Raw genomic sequence first — 13,077 nt, 5'->3', positions numbered from 1 at the left:
GAGTCTCTTCCAATGCAAACACAAGAGGAGTTTATTGCAAGCTCAAGCCTGGACCCTTGGGTGTCACCGTCACAGCGGCTTCAGATCAAGAGCCCAGACCCATCTTTGAAGCAGGATTATATAGGGTTGGGGAGGCTTTCCCTTTTTAGAGGTGCTATTTTTATCTTTTGCTTACTCTTGGATACTGGAAATTACTAATACCTATGTTCACAGAATCAGTTTCTCTTTCTAAAGAACATTGATTATCCTAAGCAGGAAAGATTCATCTTTAGATCATAAAAAGAGGAACAGAAACACAGGGTGGAGGTAGCCTAAGACAGAGAGCTGCTAAAAATTAGAGAGATCTGCAAAAATCCAAAAAGAGGAACAGAAACACAGGGTAGAGACTGTCATACAGAATGAAATTTTTGGCAGCTCTGTTCTGGGCAAGGGGCACAGAGGTGGGGAAAGGGCACAGAGGGAGCCTACCTTGACCTGAAAACTTGGTCCTTACAAGGCTCGCCTGTGAATTCCCCCTCTCTAAGGTTTTGCACTGTCCAGGTTGTCACCTGATCAGATGAAGCTCACCCAGGATTGGGAGGTGTCTGTTATACTCACTCTATGGATCTCTGTGTTCATCTCATCCAGAAACCCTCAGGCACACATCAGGGTATTCAGGGAACTCCCATACAGTGAAGTCACACAAAATGAACCATCACAGCCCATGTACCGAGGAACTGGGGCAGAGCTGGGTTTAAAGGAAGGTGTCTTAGAATTAGAACCACAGCCTTCCTATCATGTTTCCCTGGTTTCCATAGTGATAAAAGAACACCTCTGGGGAAATATAGGTGAAGTACAAAGCCCAGTGTTCTCTGTCAGGGGGCAATGGGTCAGCACCTCCCAGTGGACAATGGGTGGGAAGTGGCCACTGAGAGAAAAGCTTCGAATCCAGCTCAGCAGGCGCTTGATGCTCCCCTAGACCCTTCCCCCTACTGATTATTCTTTGACTTTGTTTTCACAATTCCTGGTCCACCCCCCATGCACACAATAGCTGATCACAGCCCTCCATTGATTTATATGAGAAAGTCAACTATAGGTCCATGTGGCAAAGTCAAGGCTCCCCACACAGGGACTGAGTAAAGCCTTCAGTGTGATTCGGAAACTCCCGTACACAGGACAAGATGCAAAATCGTCTTAAATGGAATTTCACTACTGAATTCAGAGATCTTGGCCTTTCTGTTTCTGCCATTGCATCTTCATCGAGTTTAAAACCATTTCAAAAAGAAAGTCCTTTGCAAGGCCTGAAAGCTCCAGCCAAACCTCACCTTCAATTATCAGGTGCCTCTTGCACTTAGAGACTCGCTTAGAATTTTTATATCTGAGCAGAATAAAGGAGAGACTATAGGAAACAGGAAGTAGGCTGTGCCGAATTGGGAAGGAGGTCTAGGGTTGGAGGAGAGGGAGGGTGAACAGGAAGAGGGAATGGGAAGTAAAAGTCAAGGAGATGCAATATGTTTACTTGCCGATTCCTCAAGATGAACCAAATTATTAGATATTGCACAAAAATAGCTAATAAAAAGGGAATCAAAACATTATATATCTGAGTCTAAGATCACAGTGATTTCACCTTCCTTGTGGCTGAAGATGAATGAATATGTAAGCAAACAGAAGTATGGATTAGGGAAGAAGAACAAAATGATGGCCTGTGTGAGTATGTGTAATATGCACTTGGTTTTTTTGCAGTTTATTTTGTAGCATCACCTCTTTGGGCTTGTGAAAGTGGATGAGACACACTTGGTTGACACTCTGTTTCTACCACTTCATTATGCAATTCGGGCCCAGATCCTTTGTAAAAGTTAATGTTCAAAGACTTCATTCTGAGATTTTCCAATTTAACAGGTCTGTAAGTGGAGCTGTGGGGACTTCCTGTACGTCGCCCCAGGAACCCTTCCAGCAACCCCTGTGCCCACATTTTCATTTCAACTCCACTCCACTGGGAGGCACCAGAGCAGCCATGGACACATTGGTGATGTTAATTAATGCCTGGGTTCTTCAAAGGGTGTGTACCCAAAATGATGGATTTAAGCTGCACACAAGCTGGGGAAATACAGACTTAATAAAATTGAGCCAGATACAAACAGTTGAAAAGCAATATTTTAAAATTAGTTGTTTTTCACAAAATTGAAGAGCCATTGTGCTAAATCAACTTCAAATCAGTCTTTTGTGATAACATGGAGGGGTAAGTTTTCTGCTACTCTAATTTTTAAATGTGTTTGAGTCTACAAACTAATAAAAATGTCAAGAAAAACAGTCAAGTTCATGGTTTGGGCTTACTATTTTCTGTGTGGCTTTAGATCCTTTTTCTTGTAATTTCACTGCTCTGTAAATCCTACAATGCACTTCCTTAGAAAAAGAAGATGTAATCCAGTTATCCAAGAGGACATTTATTCGATTGGCTTTATTTGGGACTGGTTTAGAGGAGGTTTACACGGACTGGTTTGCAAAGAGAGTTTGAAGCTAAGTCTTCCCAATCAAATGATCAACGTCCTCACAGTCTATGAGCATTTGCACAATGAGTAGCCACAAATAAGAAGGCACAAGATGGATTAAACTAACATTTTTTAAAAGTCAACTAACCTGAGAGAATGGGCCCGCACTTCATGGGGGAGAGGGGTTGGTTTTACCATATTTGGATGAGTTAGTATGCTAATTTCACAAAAGAATAAAAGCGTGTAAACAGATCCATCAGAGATCTCCTCATAAAATTACTGGACCTTTACAAAACATATACCAAAGTCCAGGAAGGCAGTTTCTGGTGTGAGTGAAGGAGGAACCAAATAAAACTTAGATAAGGCTTCTAGGCTACCTTTAGTAATCAGGGCAAACCAGAGAAGCATTTCAAACAGAATTTAACTACCGAATTAAAAGCCATATTTTTTTAATTCTTTTATTTTTTTATTTCTTTTTAATTGAATCTGCATGATTCAAGATTTAAAATCTTTAAGAATGACAAATCTCCTGGAGGCCTGAAAACTCCAAGTAAATGCTAATTTGGGTCACCCCCTCCCCTTATATTTAGAGACTAACTTAGAATTTTTGCCCTTGAGTCCAGGAGTGAACAGATTTTACCTCTCAGTGGGGTCAGACCATAAATAAGACCACATCAGCTGATTTCAGCCTCTAAATAGAAGTCTTATGTTTAGGCTAAAAATAGCTCATTCCTAGGCAGTGCAAAAGATCCTGGATCCTAAAATGAATTTTGAAATATCCCTTTTGGAGTAGAATCACTCTGTTTTAATTTGTTCATTGTTCTGCGTGGGAATGTATGAGAAAACATTCTTTGTATTTAACTCTTTTTGGAAATGAAACTTGTATTTATTTTTTGCAAAGAAAATGTGTTTTCTACATTTTGAATGGACCCTCTAAAAAGAATTTAGAAAATCATGAAGGCATTTACTTGTAGGCTTCTGTATAAGTTCATTCTGCAGAGCAATCATCTGCTGATTTAGTGTTTATCTGCCTTGGTGACCAGTGTTGTCGAACAGGAAAAAAGAAATTGATGATTCTGGCCTGCTGAAGTGAAACATAAAATAAGTTGGAGTTTAGAGACCGTTCGCATCTTGATGGCCTCCTAGAAAGGCTCTCTCTGGCATACCAAGCCCTGGCAGCAGATGTGACCCTGGAAGGAAGCTCTTCCTCTTTGAACAAGGAGATACTGCATCATGGGGCTCTGGAGTCCTGAGTCATCAGCAAAATGACCCATGATTACCTGGGTGCCATCAGTTTAAATTTTGAAGCACATGCTGTACTTAGATTTAAAAGGTCTGTGGCTGCTGAGTGAGATTCATTTTTAAAAACTGCTCCGTGACCCACACCTCTTAATGCCAGCAGGGGCAGGGTAGCCTCTGTCCTCGCTCCCACATCTGCTAGGTCACTTCCTCCCTGAGACTGCTGGCCTGTGATCCAGACCCCTCCATCTGTGGGTCTGCGAACGGAGCTAGGACACAGACTTCACCACCGTGCTGGAGCTAGGGCTTTCTGATCTCTCTGGCCTGTGAGTGGGCTCTGGGCCCCTTTTGCTTAGGCTCGATTGAGCAAACTGTTTTCATGCTTCAGGGCCCATGGAGGAAGCAGAAAAGTACAGCTTAGAGCTGTATCATGAACGCCTTGTTTAATCAAATCTTCCTGCCTTTGTGATTTGAGCAAAAGGAAACACAGAAGCACAAGAGATCTTGGTCTCAGATTGGTTCCCAATCAGAATCCAGTGCTGACAGACACTAGCTGCATGGGCTTCAGCTAGTGAATGCGCCTTCTTGAGTTCCAGTTGTCATACCTAATAAGAGACTGTGCCCATGCCTCACAACAATGAGGAAGGCTGGGCAGATTACTTTTGTTTGTTTTGGCACTGGAGACTGAATCTAGGGCCTTTACACGGAGCTACATGCCCAGCCCATTTTCCTTCCTTATCTTTTTTAAAATTTGTTTTTCATTTTGAGGCAGATTCTCACTGAACTGCAAATTGCCCAGGCTGGGCATGAGCTTCTGACCCTCCTGCTTCAGCCTCCCAGAGTGCTGGGATGACAGAATACTGGGGTGACAAGGCACTGGGCCTGGCTAGAAATGCTGGGGTCTTAAAGGGTGGTCCCTCCCCGACACCACCACCACAGACAGCTGCTCAGGAGAGAGGAGAGGAATCTCAAAATAGCTGGGCCCAAGCACACGGGCAAGAGCTGCCAAGAATCAGACCCCTCACAGAACATCCCATTTAGCACTGGTGCCCCACAGATGCAGAGGAGGAGTGAACAACTTGCTTCGGGTCACAGAACCAAGAATTTAGCAAGTTGGGACTCACACAATTCACCTCTGTTGATCTGTGATTTCTCGAGCAGGTGGGTCAGTGTCAGTGTCAGAGGAGCAGGGAAGAAACCACCACAACAGGAAGCTCCATGGCAGAGAGACAGCGAGGCTCAGGCGGCCTGAGGCCAGGAGGGCACCTCCCCAGTTGGTCACATCCTCTGCGTGCCCTCCTGTAGCACAGGGTGCTGGGGAGAAATCCCCAATGCCTTGATCTCCTTCCATTCGCCATGGCTGCACCCACCCTTCCCCAAGACCACCAGTGTATGTTCTTCACCTCCAAAGCTCCTGGCTTTCTGGAGGAAGCAGTGGACAGAGGTGTGGACTTCGGCTGTGTGGACTTGGGCTAGTGAATGCTGTGGTGCAGCTTAGGAAAGAGGTCGTGGTCCGTGGAGCGGGGAGGCACACAGGACTTCAGTGCACAAACTGCACTCACAAGCTGAGGCCATAAGCAGAGGCGAGTGTGCGTTTTTTTGCTAGGGAGCTCACACTTCCTGGCCATCAGCACCAACATCCTTGCACCTGCAGTGCTGGCAAGAGAGGAACGAGACCCTGCTGCCATTAGCTGCACCAGGCAGAGTCCTGAAGGGTAGACAAGGAGACATGGCGAGGTAACAGGAGACCTCAAGAAATAGAGGATGAGCTGAAAAGGTCAAACCCCATTACTGGATAGAGTGATGACAGACTCCTAGCTAAAAGTCAGGAAACAAAAGCAATGAAAAGGAGCACTTAGTGCTGAGCACCGAGCCTAATGCTGCTGTGTTAGACCATCCCCAGAGGAAAAAATTCTGAAAGCCTTTCATCCACATTCTTCAGCGGGGGGCGGGGATCTGGTGCTATCCAATGAGAACAATCAGAAATGAGGAAAGATGATTTTCAGGTGAGAAACGCGGTGATTAAAATTTCAAAAGCCAGAGTCAATAACACTGAGCAGGAAGGAAGCGAAACATCACCAGTAGGAGAAGTTTCCCACCACTGAGGGGTAACAGCGCCAACAAGTGAAGGCCAAACACAATAGTGAGTCCTGTGAGCCCAAGATCTCGGAGGGAGAAAATGGAAACAGCTCTATGTGTGTTGTTTCATGTGTGCGTATGCATGAACTGTGCCCAGCCAGAAGGAGAAAAGTAACTGGATCGTGGGATCCAAGGAAAATACTGTCTTGGACAGTAGACAATTTTAAAAGGGGAAAAATAAACAATGCAAAGAAACTGGTATCCAGACTTGCCCAGGTACAAGTTCTGTGGTTTCCAAAATAAAGGGAGGCATATATAAAAATGTATGTAGAGATGGGTGAATGGGGCCAAACCTATAACGCCGGCACTTGGGAGGCCGAGGCAGGAGGGTTATCAATCAGAGCCCAGAATCGTGACTTAATAGTGACTTAGTGTCTCAAATCAAAAGCGGAAAAGGGCTGAGGATGTAACTCTCTCCTACCTCCCTGGGTTCAATGCCCAGTGCTGCCTCCCACAAAAAATTCAGAAAAAAATGATTTGAGAACTAGGGAAATGGGTTATTTCCAGCCAGCTCTGTACCGACAATCATTCCCCGACTTTTCTCCCTTGATCTCAGCCCTTTCTCTAAAGCTAATCCAGACTGAGTGGAGCCACCTATAGCAGGAAGAGAGGGTGTCCTTGTCTTTACTACTGTTTCACCTTGGTTCCTGGGACTTTCCTCGGATCCCTGTCTCCTTAACATTTGAGCTGCATAAACACTCAGTTTACCCCCTTGTAAAACTTCAGAGTTTTGGATCTGTCTTTCCATTTCATTTCTGCTTACAAAATAAGCCAGTGATCAACTTTCCCCCAACCCCTCCCCTTTCCTTCCCTCCCACCTCCTCCCTGTTCCTACCATGAAGAATACAGTTTGTAGCAACCAATACACAGCAAAAAATGTTCCATTAGTAGACTCCTGCTATAGTTACAATTCCAGCCAATAATTCCCAAGCCTTTCATGGTGATAGCTTTACCAAAGCTTGTTTTGCTGCCTGGCTTGGATATCAGTTGTACATATCTCTTAGAAGATTTCTCACCACATGCCACCCGAACATGATGAGAGGGCTTTATTTTATGTATAGCTTACTTGTGGATGCACAGGCTTTTTAGGAGAGAATTTGGAGAGCTAGAAAGGTATAAACATGGAGTCTGGTCTTGGAGGCAGCTTTTTGTGGCTGGAATGGCATTTCTGCCAGTTTTCATTATCTGGAATAGCTTGTGTAAGTTATAAATACTGCTTTCTCATCTGCAAAAAGGGGTTCCCTTGAGGAGGAAATAATTGGCTATTTCTAAACTCTGTGCTATGTCAACTAAACCATAGTTACAGTGAGCGCTGGCATCTTGTGCATGGCTTGTGCATCACATTTGTGGGTCTTGGATTTTTGTGCTCCAACAGCTTTGTCCTTTTGTAACTGCCTTAGTCACTACTCTCATTGCTGAGACAAAATGCCCAACACTCAAAGTGAAAGGAGGAAGGTTTATTTTGGCTCACGGTTTTTGAGGCTTCAATTCATAGTCGGCTGGCTCCAAAGCAGGGTGGCAACACAGAGAAGAAACAGTCCATGGCAGGGTAGGCATGAAACAGCAGAAACAGTAGGGAGCTTCCCTTTCCCTTTTATCCCATAAAGTTACAGGCATTTGGGGTGGTGCCACCCACACCCAGAGTGGGCCTTCCTGTTAACCACACCCATAAATATGCTAAACCAATCAGTAGATTAATTTAGTACCACAGGCCCTTAGATCCAGCCAGCTCTGATAAGACCCACCTACGAGCATATGAGTTTTGAGGGCACATCTAGATACAAGCTACAGCAGTGTCCTTAGACTAAAACACAACATATCATGATGTTAGCTGGACTCTACAATGAAATGGAAGCTTGCATTAACAATTGTTCGGAAGACAGACACATTCTAGGGTTTACTAAGAGGCCTGTGATGAGTGGCACTCTGCACTTTGTGAAAGCTGTTTCTTTAAATTGTTTATTACAAAACAATGTGTTTTCTCTTATTTGTTTTCTTGGGAGTCTACTACACAGTCCAGGTGGGCCTTGAACTCTTCTGTGACCCAGGCTGGGCTTCTCAATCCTTCAACCTCAGCCTCCAGAGCACTGGGGCCACAGGCATGCCCACCATCTCCAGTTCAAACACCTTTTGTTCTGTGAAGAAAAGTGGGAACAAGAGTTAGAGGAAGGGGTAACAGAGGAGAGGAAGGGGAAGTCAAAGGAACTAAAACACGCTATGTGCACGTGCGAACCCCCGCAATGAATGTGACCATTGTGCGCTGCAAATGTCTACTAAAAATGCAAATTAAAGACAACAGCTTTTTCTGAGTCAGTGGGTTCTGATCTTTCATACTAAATCTCACTCATATTCTTGAAAGGTAGAGCCATTTCTTGGGAAGCTCTTGTTGGGTCTAAGTCCTCATTCTCCAGTGTCTGTCTCCACCGAGGGTCTCCTCCCTGGTGGTCACTCCAGCCCTTGTCCTGTGGGTACTCAGGGCCATGCTGAGAAGGAGGGGAGGCTGGTACGTGACACAGGGCCTCTGAGTCCTCACAGCATGGAGTAGCTGAAGAAGTCAGTTTTCTAAAAACCCAGAATTGCAGATGTAGCTGACCTGGACACAAGGCTGGCCTGAGGCCCTTCTGGGAACCCAGAGAAAGATGGGATGTATAATTCGTGGATATATTCTGTGAAGTGGAGCCCCCAAAATGTAAGACTGGGGGGCAGGTGGGGCAAGGGGCTGATGGAGGGAAGGGATTACAGTACGCTATGTGGACAGGAGTTTGCCAAGAGAAACCTATTAAGCTCTCTAACCAGTAGGCATTAACTAAAAGAAAGATGTGAAAAAAAAATCGTTTCCTTTTACTTTCAGATTTAATTTGTTCAGTTCCTTTTATCTAACTACCCTTTTTTTGTTTGACTGCATAGCGTGTTTTTAAATCATGAAATTGATTCAAACTTCAAAACTTTTGAGAAGCAAACACATATCAGCAGTGAGGCCCAGCCGGAACCACCTGGACCCAAATGCTGGGGACATCACCAGGCCAGTGGAATAGCTGTGCTGTATTTGCAACAAAATGGGGATATTTGTACACAATGTTCTGCAAAGTATTTCACCTTCAAGTGCCAGGTAAAAGCCAGAGGAAAACCAGGAAGGAACAGCTACACCATCTACACTTGGCAACATCAGTCAAAGCGGCTGTGGACAGGAAGCCCAATGCCCCAGGGCACTCTATTCTCTCCTTTGATGATCAGCGCCCATTGATTTCACAAAATATCGTGCTTCCATTAGCAGAATACATTTTGATCCCATCCACCCTCATTATCCTGCTTCACACCCCTCCCAAGGGCTCTCCACAGGCTGGAATCAGAAATTTCTGTTGAACTGGTCAATGCCAAAGTCAGAGCTAAGCCACTAGTACGGGAAGGTTGCGAGTGTGTGAAATCAAGAACAAGACAGATGTGGTGCTCCTCTGCATTTTCTTCTCTCGATTCAGGCTATAGCGTAGAAGTCCATGAAATTGTAGCATTTTGGGAAGCTGAGGCAGGAGAATCTCATATTCAAGGCCAGGCTGTGCAACTTAGTGACTGAGACTCTGTCTCAAAAATCTTTAAAAAAATGTATGCATAATTTAAAATTTAAAAGGGGTCTAGGAATGTAGCTCAGGTTCAGTCTTCGGCACCTGCTCCTCCAAGAAAAGATCCTAGCATTTTTAAGCAAACAGACTTAGAGAGTGGGGTGGCTCTTCAGGAAGCCCAGGCTGTTCCCCGTGCTTCCCCACTCCCAGAACTTCTTCCTGTGCCATTCTAGCTACTCATTTTTCCTTTGTAGTGTCCACTGGACACTTTTCATTTTTCTTTTTAATTTTACAGTATTGGGGAATGGACTCAGGGCCTCAGCACTGAGCTACATCTGTCATGTTGAGACAGGGTCCCCTAAGTCACTAAATGGCCCAGTCTGTGCTAGAGCTTGCAATCCTCCTGCCTCAGCCTCCCAGAATGCCAGGATGACAGATGTGCCAACATATGTAACTTAATGACCCAATGGAAAGGAACAGTTGGACATGGTGATTTTCTTTTCTTCCTGTAAGTATTCAGGATGCAAAGGGTTCCATACTGACACATTCCATTGCCCACAAGCTCTTCTGGGGCGCTTGCTATGATCCTGTCCGCCAGGCTACAAGGAGCTCCAGTCCCTGGTGAGCATATCTGTGCTTGGGGGCAGACAGGGCCATAACCAAGGAGGTGCCACCTGCCACCTAGAAAGGCTTTGATCCTGGCCAGGAAAGAAGGGTTCCATCCACAGAGCCCTCTGCAATGGTAAGTACTCGGTCTCTTCCTTCAGGGGGGTGCAGTGGCCCCTCTTTCACAGCCTCATCTTCTGCACATCAGCTCTGTGGTCCATTGTGGTCCAGAAGTGCAGTGAGGACAGCAGGATGTCTCGAGAGCAAGACAGACAGACCTGGAGAGTGCGTTCTTATAAGTGTTATTACAGTAGACTTACCTGTTTGTCTATCTATTTAATTACTTATTTTTGTGGTACTGGGGATTGAACTCGGGGCCTTCATACTGACCTACATTCATAGCATCTTTTCTGTTTTTTAACTTTTGAGACAGGGACTCCCTGAGTCAGGCTGGGCTTGAACTTGAGATCCGACTGCCTCAGCCTCCCAGACTGCTGGCATTACAGGGCCACTGTCCGAAGCTTTTCTTTATTTTACTGTATTTGCTGTTGTTAAGCTCTTAGCATGCTTAATGTATAAGCTAAACTTTCTGGGCAGCACGTGTGGCATCTAGAGGGAAGGGTGCATCGGAGGGCCACGTGTCTGTGGTCTGTCCACTGGGGGTGTCAGGTGGATCCCCTGACCACTCCGTTCCCTCCTTCTTCACTGTGTGCATGAAGCTCCAGGCTGTCCAAGCCTCCCTTCGCTGCCCTCTTGTACTGCGCAGCTGCTCCTCCTGTCAAGTCCACCTCAGCTCAGCTCAGAGAGACCCCGCAGCGTCCCGGCTCCCGCCTCTCTGCAGGGAGCAATCTCTTCTATGTGGGGCTTGGAATTCACACCCAGAACTCTGCCCGCCACGTGTCTGCCTTCAAGCCAGCCTATGAAGGCCCCCTGGTTGCACTAGGACCGAGCACTGTTGCTGCACAGACACCTGCTTACTCCGTCCTGCAGTTGCTCACTGCGGCACCTGTAGGCCCTGACCCCTGTCCCCACCTTTTCCTTCTGTCCTGACTCAGAACTCCAGACACCTCAGCTGCCCTGATACCCAGCCAGCTACCTGCGGGCCCTGCAGGCACGAACCCAGGCTGGGACTCTGAATGTCCAGGTACCGAGGACGCTCTTCGGGTGGGCGCTTGAAAACACGCAAAGGAGGCTTCTTGCTCGGCTTGTAGAGGTCTGCCCTTCCCCAGCTGAGTTCCTCGCACTCCCTTGTAAATGCAGGCCCCGCTCTCCCACCCCGGTCTCTTCAGTCTTTCCTGGGGTTCCACCCAGCCCCACCTCCAGGTGGTCACACGCACCGGCTCCTGGGAAGTTGCCTACCACCACTCGGGGAGATTCCAGCCTGGGCATCAGCCACGGAGACCACTGCTGGGCACCGAGGGCTGTCCCCGATGCGCCGAAGTGCAGAGAGGAGCGGTGTGGGGATGTGGGAGTGGGGCCGAGCACTCCCACCCTCGGCTTCTACACTGGATGGCCACCAGAGAGGCGGGAATTGTTTGTAAACACAATAAGGGAGCTCCCCGCCTCGGGCCTGCTCTAATCAAACAGTCAAATAAAAAGATCAGTTACCTCTAGCGTAGATCATTATTCTCCACTGGCTTTTCTTGTTCCTCCTTTCCTGGGCTCTTCCAAGGCTGGATTATCTAGGCTGCTTCTGTTTGATCGTTAGGCTCAGAAAATTGAAGATGTAGCCCTCATTTGACTTCATTAAATGGAATGCTGTGCCATCCAGCCAATACATTAAATGCCATCTTCAGTGCATAAAGCAAATAACGTTAATGTGGGAGTGCAATCAATGGTTTCCTTGCGTAATGTACAAGCACACAACTAAGTATCAGATCTCTCCTCCCTGTGGGCTTAATTAGCATTCTTGCATAATTAAGTAACCATGGCTTGAAGGCTTGAAAAAAATGAAATGTTCTTGAAATTAAAAACCATATTTATACGATAACATTTCTTTATGGTAAATATTGAACATTGTTTTTGAAAAATTGCAGTTTTAAGACATGCATTGCTTTGAAATCGCATCCACCCTCTCAGCAGAACATCAGATGCCCTTTGTTAAGCAAAGCCCCAGCCCCTCCGTGACCCCAGGCCTCCAGGAGGCTCCACGCCCACCTCCAGGCCAGTCACCTCCCTCCTCCACAGCTGCTCCGGGTTTCCACTCCTCACCGCCTCCCACGGTCTGAGAGGTTAGACAGGCTCCGGACACTGCTCATGGTTTGGAGTTAGGAAGACACCGTCCCATTGCCCCCTCTGATCACTGGTTCCATGGCGGCGCTGCTTATCCGTTGCTCCTTGAGTGTGGCAGAGTTTATGTCTGCAGAACGAACGTTATTACTTAATAATGGCCGCAAAGCACAAAGCACATAGTGGTGTTAGTAGCTTTATTATCTACCTATGATTGTTCCGTTTAATTATTACTGTTATCCCCTACTCTGTATTAGGCTTTAGACTTGGAACGTCCCCACAAGTCTGAGTTGGGACTTGCGAGGTGACTGATTGGACATTGGGGGGCTAATCTCATCAGTGGATTCACCCTCCCATAAATCCATGGCTGACTGCTATTAGGACAGGGGTCTGGGAAGTCATAGAAGACACAGGTCCCTGTGGGTGTGGCCTGGAAGGCTGCATCTCCTTGCCCAGCTCCTTTTTCTCTCTCTGCTTCCTGGCTGCTCTATGTTTGGCATATTTTCCTCCCCAGACCCCTCTCCCATACTGTTTCTGCCCCAGAGCCAGCCAAGAACTGAAACCATGAGCCAAAATAAACCTCTCCTCCTTTGAGTTGTGTGTGCTCGGTGACAGAAGCCTACCTAAGACACTGTCTAACTTATAAAGTAAAATGTGTCCTAGGTGTGTAGGAATAACAGGGCTTGGTATTAGCCAGTGTAGTGGCACACACTCACAATTCCAGTGCTCTGGGAGGCTGAGGCAGGAGGATCACAAGTTCCAGCCCAGCCTGGGCAATTGAGTGAGACCCTGTCTTTAAAAGTAACAACAGTAGGATTTGGTACTCTCTGGGGTTTTAT

The 13,077-nt window shown here is 46.4% G+C and overlaps 1 long non-coding RNA gene across 1 annotated transcript; it reads right to left on the bottom strand.

Annotated features, from left to right (window-relative positions):
* Window positions 1–7,873: 7,873 nt before the first annotated feature.
* On the bottom strand, window positions 7,874–12,347 carry LOC117286590. Its single transcript, XR_004517759.1, has 3 exons — window positions 12,167–12,347; window positions 11,618–11,799; window positions 7,874–7,981 (listed from the first exon to the last, which is right to left on the bottom strand). It is a non-coding gene; the product is annotated as an uncharacterized LOC117286590 (long non-coding RNA).
* Window positions 12,348–13,077: the final 730 nt, after the last annotated feature.

Source organism: Fukomys damarensis, unplaced genomic scaffold (assembly GCF_012274545.1).
Source record: "Fukomys damarensis isolate Sample0158 unplaced genomic scaffold, DMR_v1.0_HiC HiC_scaffold_17, whole genome shotgun sequence".
NCBI classification, from domain to species: Eukaryota; Metazoa; Chordata; class Mammalia; order Rodentia; family Bathyergidae; genus Fukomys; species Fukomys damarensis.
The sequence above is the reverse complement of the archived record's forward strand: the minus strand, read 5'-3'. Positions and strand labels throughout refer to the sequence as shown.